The following is a 5,647-nucleotide window of genomic DNA, read 5'->3' on the forward strand; positions in this document are numbered from 1 at the left end:
GTGTTCCTGGTGTACATGATTCCATCGTTTCAAGGTCTTGATACTATGTATTGACCGTTTCTCTACCATGAGTACATGCTATCTTTCAGAGTTTCCATTTTGAGCACATCGAATGCTTCATGAATTGGTTCTAGATGTAATGCATTGATTGATTCACGTAGGTTTGAGTGAATGGCTGCTACTTTTTTTGCTGAGGTTTTAGTGTATGCCTGATACTTCTGTTTGCTGCTTATTATGCAGCAGTTGTTCTGCTTTTGTTTTCTTCTTATTATGCAGTAGTTGTGCTCCTCTTTTGTTTTGACTGTTTGCTATGCATTGACAGTACTAAAAACTTGTTCATTTTGAGGTTCAAAGCTCATCAGAGGAGGAGGAGGAGCTGAAGGGAGCGATGTTGGTACTGGGAGGCGGCAAGGAGAATGTCCCGTATGGTGATCAGCTGAGTGAGCAGGCCTCAAATCGGCAAGATGAAAACATGAAGCAGTTGGAGAACAATGAGAATGCTCATGAAAAGGTACCGAAGCTGATGTTAGTATTGTGGTTTCCCATTGTCTTAGGTAGGATATGTAGAATCTGAAATGCTGCCCTGGCTAAATGCAGGTTGTTGAAAGGCAGAACAAGGTGAATGCCCAGAGCAAGGGTTAAGCTCAAGAGAACCATTCATAGGCCATTTAGAGTGAGGATCAGTGTGAGTTTTATGACCGCATCCCACTTTCCAATTTTTTGTGAAAGATTGCAGCACTCAGTTGCTGATTCACTCTATGTGCTGCATGTAGGAAAGACAAGTGTTGAAAGAAGCAAAGCCAGAAAGAAAACAAGACTGGCCGAGAAGAACACCATGCAGTACTTAAGGATGAAAATAGACTAGTGATGGTAAGTTGAATGACTCAAGAGTGCATGACAACAGCTTCCCGATTTGTTAATCTTTAACAATCCATGGTTACTCGTTGTTCTTTTGAATGCACTACTATGATGCAGCAAACTGGAAGATGTCCTGATGGAAAGGGACGAGATACATTGACTTGTGGAGAGGAACTGGTGAGCATTTCCCCATGCAAATCAATTAGTGAAATAATGTTTAGTAATTTTTACCTTTTCCGATTGGAGGTTAATCTGTGGTGGTCTGTTACCAAATCAAAGCCTGTATATTTGTTGAATGTGGTACGCTGCTAAAGTAGTAGGGGCTGTACACAGTACATAATAGAAGTTACAAAATTTTAACTAATAACCAAGCTTGCCTTTCTGGATTAGCGATGTCTGCTTCTTTCCTCGGCAAAGCTACTAAGGCAATTATCTGAGTGAATGCCAAATTACTACTTGGTTGAAGGGATATGTCTGCTTGGTTTGGCAATAACTCCCGAGTACTACTGGCTCTTTGGTGTTAGATTGTTTTTTTTGTATCGGGCATACCTGCGACACCAGGTGTGCCATTGCACGTCGGTAAAACAGTTTTTGTACATGATTGTTACTTGACAACTTGTATGCTCCAAAGGAAGAACCTATCTATATATTTTCTTTGGTCCTGTGTTGGGAGTATATTCTGGAGCTTAATTTCTTGCTGCTGCTTTTGTCGTGTACATGGAAAGTTTATTCCTAAATGTGTGCATCCATACTGAGTTGCTTCTGTGATGAAGTGGTCTTGTGATCCCTACACTTGTGGGTTTTGGTGATCCCTTTACTCTAGTACTTATTTGACTTGTTGTTTGATCGAGTTGATGAATGTAAAGCTTAAACCTTGCTTGCATTGAGTGTGGGCTGAGCCAGGAGCTTTTTGGAGCTGATCTCTCTGGTAGTTGAGCAAAGTAGTTAGATATTTTGTCAGTTAAAGCCTCAATGCATACAGTATTTTGTGAGTGTTAATATCCATGTTAAATTCTGTAGCGAATTTGATCCATAAGGCTTTCTATTATCTCAAGTAGGGCTTTCTATTATATTTTCTGAGGCACAATGTGTTCCTGGTGTAAATCATTCCATTGTTTTATGGTCTTTGATACTCTGTATTGACCGTTTCTCTACCATGTGTGCTCCTGCTCTAGCCTCCTAGCTGCTCCGACCAGGCGTATGAGCACCTCTGACCTGACAAAGCTGATGATGCAAGCATGTTGCTGCTGCTCCTTGTCTTCACCGACAGCCCTTCTGCCAAAGAGAGGAGAGGTAGTAAATCCTTCAGTCATATCTATGTTCATTTTGTGTGTTGAGGTAGTAAGAGCTTGCACAATTTTTACTTATCCAAGGCAGATTAATAATTTGAGCACATCGAGTGCTTCATGAATTGGTTCTAGATGTAATGCATTGATTGATTCACGTAGGTTTGAGTGAATGCCTGCTATTTTTTTTGCTGAGGTTTGAGTGTATTCCTGATAATTCTGTTTGCTGCTTATTATGCATCAGTTGTTCTGCTTAGTTGTGCTCCTTTTTGTTTTGACTGTTTGCTATGCATAGACAATACTAAAAACTTGTTCATTTTCAGGTTCAAAGCTCATCGGAGGAGGAGCTGACGAGAGCGAAGTGTGGGTACTGGGGGCGGCCTCAGAGGGGAAGCATGAGGAGGTGGAACAATTGCAGCCTAACGATCATGACGACGGCGACAAGGAGAATGTGTCGTATGCTTGTCAGCTGACTGAGTAGGCCCCAAATCGGCAAGATGAAAACATGAAGCAGTTGGAGAACAATGAGAATGCTCCTCAAAAGGTACCGAAGCTGATTTTAGTAATGTGGTTTCCCATTGTCTTAGATAGGATATGTAGAAACTGGAATGCTGCCCTGACTAAATGCAGGTTGTTAAAACGCAGGACAAGGTGAATACAGAGCAAGGGGAAAGCTCAAGAAAATAATTCAAAGGCCATTTAGGCTTGAGGACCAATGTGAGTTTTATGATTCCATCCCACATTGCTCGTTTTTTGTGAAAGATTGCACTCAGTTGCTGATTCACTCTTTGTGCTGCATGTAGAAAAGAAAAATGTTGGAAGAAGCAAAGCCAGAAAGAAGACAATGCTATGGCCGAGAAGAACACCATGCCAGTACTAAAGGATGAAAATAGACGAGTGATGGTAAGTTGAATGACTCAAGAGTGCATGACAAAAGCTTCCAGATTTGTTAATCTTTGACAATGCATGGTTACTCATTATTCTTTTTGAATGCAGTACTATGATGCAGCAAACTGGATGATGTCCTGATGGAAGTGGACGAGATATACTGACTTGCGGAGAGAAACAGGTGAGCATTTCCCTATCCAAATCAATTAGTGAAGTGAAGTTCAGTAGTTGTTAGCTTTTCCGGTTTGAGGTTAATCTGTGTTGGTCTGTTACCAAATCAAAGCCTGCATATTTTTTTAATGTGGTGTGTTGCTAAAAATGTTCAGAGTGTTGTGCTGCAACACGAACCAACCTTGCAGGACAGCCAGGCTATATAAAAATTCGATTTGTGCTAGGTTTAGAAGATGTACTATATTTGCTATAGGATTGGAGTAGCTTAGTCCATACTTGAAGCCTAGACAGATTCGAAATTTCAGAATTGCTTGTAGTGATCTAACAGGTAGATATGCGTGTAGTTTCTCATCTATTCAAGTTCTTGTCATGTGTAGAACCAACTTGTATTTTGAAGGTTGGCAATCTTTTCACTTGGTTCAAATCTGGTATGAATTAGTAAGTGCTAGATCTATACTTTGTTATCCATAATCACGAGTTAATGGATCATGTCTACACTGTGTGCAAGAGGAAGAATATAGTCTAGCAAGGGGGGAAGTAGCTGTTGCCTTTTTACAACTCACAAGAGCTTGGCCATGGATTATGGTTCCACACAGAATATGCATGTTTATTAGGCAAGATCAGATTGTCTAGAATGAATCTATTCATGGTTATTTTGATGCATAATGCAATCTCTTGCTTTTATAGCTCGCTGACCATTTCAGTTTTTGTGGTTGGGTGTCAGCCATGATGCCGACATGCACCCAACCTGCTGGCTGCTTCCGGACCAGTGGGGGAGCTGATGCTCTAACTGGCACCAATCCAGGGACATCTACAAGGCCGGCGAGGGCAGCTCCAGCCTCTGAGCCAGGGACGGCAAGGTGTGCCTCATCCCAACTGACCAAGACGGCGACGCGCAGGTGTACACACTCATGCCCAAGGTTGAATAATAGCTCCTTTCTGGTGTTCTTGTTTGGGAGTTGTTGTTTAGAGGAATTCAACTCATTGAAAGTAATGCATCCATATAACTTGGTCTCTGCTAATCGTATGTTACAAGATCCAGTTATATGGATTGAATATGCTAGTGGTCGGAAGGTTCATACTCTCACTCGAGGCAATGTTAGTTGTGGTGTCAAATTTGCTTCTTTCTGTATCACCATGCGTATTAAGTTTTTTGCTCCCTGCTAGCCACTCAATTGGGTGCCTTGTTTCTCTTTGTGGACTGGTTCTTCTTACTGTTGCTTTTCTTACTAGTGGCGAAGTTGGTATGTCAGATTTGGTTTCATCATGGTTATGCTGACAATGCAACACTGATGATGTAAGTTAAATCTGGGAAACCTATATTTTGGTTGATTATTTGCACTTGAGAGCCATTTCGTGTGCCGATCTCTACATTTACTATCGGTTCTCTGTCGGGCATTTGAACAAGTGATTTCTGCCACTCTATAAGCGTGTGCATTTTGTTTGTAGGAGGGAGCGGAATTGGAGGGGGACAGGAGGTAGCAGCAGCCTTCCTGTACGTCTCGGTGAGCATCCCATTTGTCCTGTCTACTTGTTGGTGATTTGGAACGAGCCGTTGCATGTGTTTGTTGGTTTTGTTGTGAAGGAACATTTAGCATGCTAGTCGAGTTGGACTGCGTGTTTGAATTCATCTAGAGGTGCACTTCAATTCTTTTTGTTTAATATGAAATGTGGTCAGGAATGTCGGAAAACCGGCTGAGACATTCTTTTTGAACAGTTATTGGTCATTTCTTTTGTCACGCCCACCCGCATTTGAATCTGATGTGTTGTATGAACATTGCATATTCCTGGCCGGCAGGAGGCACCTGCTTTTGGAGGGCGTTGATATGTGCAACATGAGGGCGGTGAGCAAAATCACGGGGGTAATTGCCGGTGGTTCTCATGCATGTGTTTTCTGTTCCAAGATGTGTGGCGGTGTTGTTTATTGGTTCCGATGACTCACCTCACCCGTTGTTGGTGTTGTTTGTGTCTGTTTCAGTGACTGTATTATGGGCCTCAGTTGTCCTTCGGGACCTTTGCTGTGTCAAAAAAAAAGTCTCGTTTTCGTTTCGTTTCCCCAAAGTAGGTAGGTCATGTGCTGTAAAACTGGAAGGAGATTAGTGCCTCCTTACGTATTGAGGTGCGATGCAGCCAAGGAAAGAAAAGGAAAAGGAGAATAATAACAGTAGGCGCTAAGTATTACAAACTTTGGACATCTTTTCAGTATGTGGACAGAGGTAGGTAGTACAAATGGATGGATGGGTGGAATCGTGAGTTCCACAAAAATGAAAAGCAAACTATACGGACGGTCCAATAATCGTTAGTGCTGCGGCTGCTGGTAATTAAGCGCGATTACTGCTGCTGGTAATAAAACGCAAACAAGGTGGAGGCAAAACACGGAACCGTCGCTCCGACAACCACGTCGACCCTGGGGCCACGCACCACCTAGCTGAAGATAGGCCGAG

General features: G+C 42.3%; 1 long non-coding RNA gene across 1 annotated transcript; it reads left to right on the plus strand.

Moving 5' to 3' along the window:
• The first annotated feature begins 403 nt into the window (after nucleotides 1-403).
• LOC124708457 lies at nucleotides 404-3,920 on the plus strand. Its single transcript, XR_007005149.1, has 9 exons — nucleotides 404-511; nucleotides 598-685; nucleotides 774-870; nucleotides 976-1,035; nucleotides 2,034-2,151; nucleotides 2,468-2,688; nucleotides 2,790-2,861; nucleotides 2,948-3,047; nucleotides 3,141-3,920. It is a non-coding gene; the product is annotated as an uncharacterized LOC124708457 (long non-coding RNA).
• The last annotated feature ends 1,727 nt before the right edge of the window (nucleotides 3,921-5,647 follow it).

This window comes from Lolium rigidum, chromosome 4 (genome assembly GCF_022539505.1).
Source record: "Lolium rigidum isolate FL_2022 chromosome 4, APGP_CSIRO_Lrig_0.1, whole genome shotgun sequence".
NCBI lineage: Eukaryota > Viridiplantae > Streptophyta > Magnoliopsida > Poales > Poaceae > Lolium > Lolium rigidum.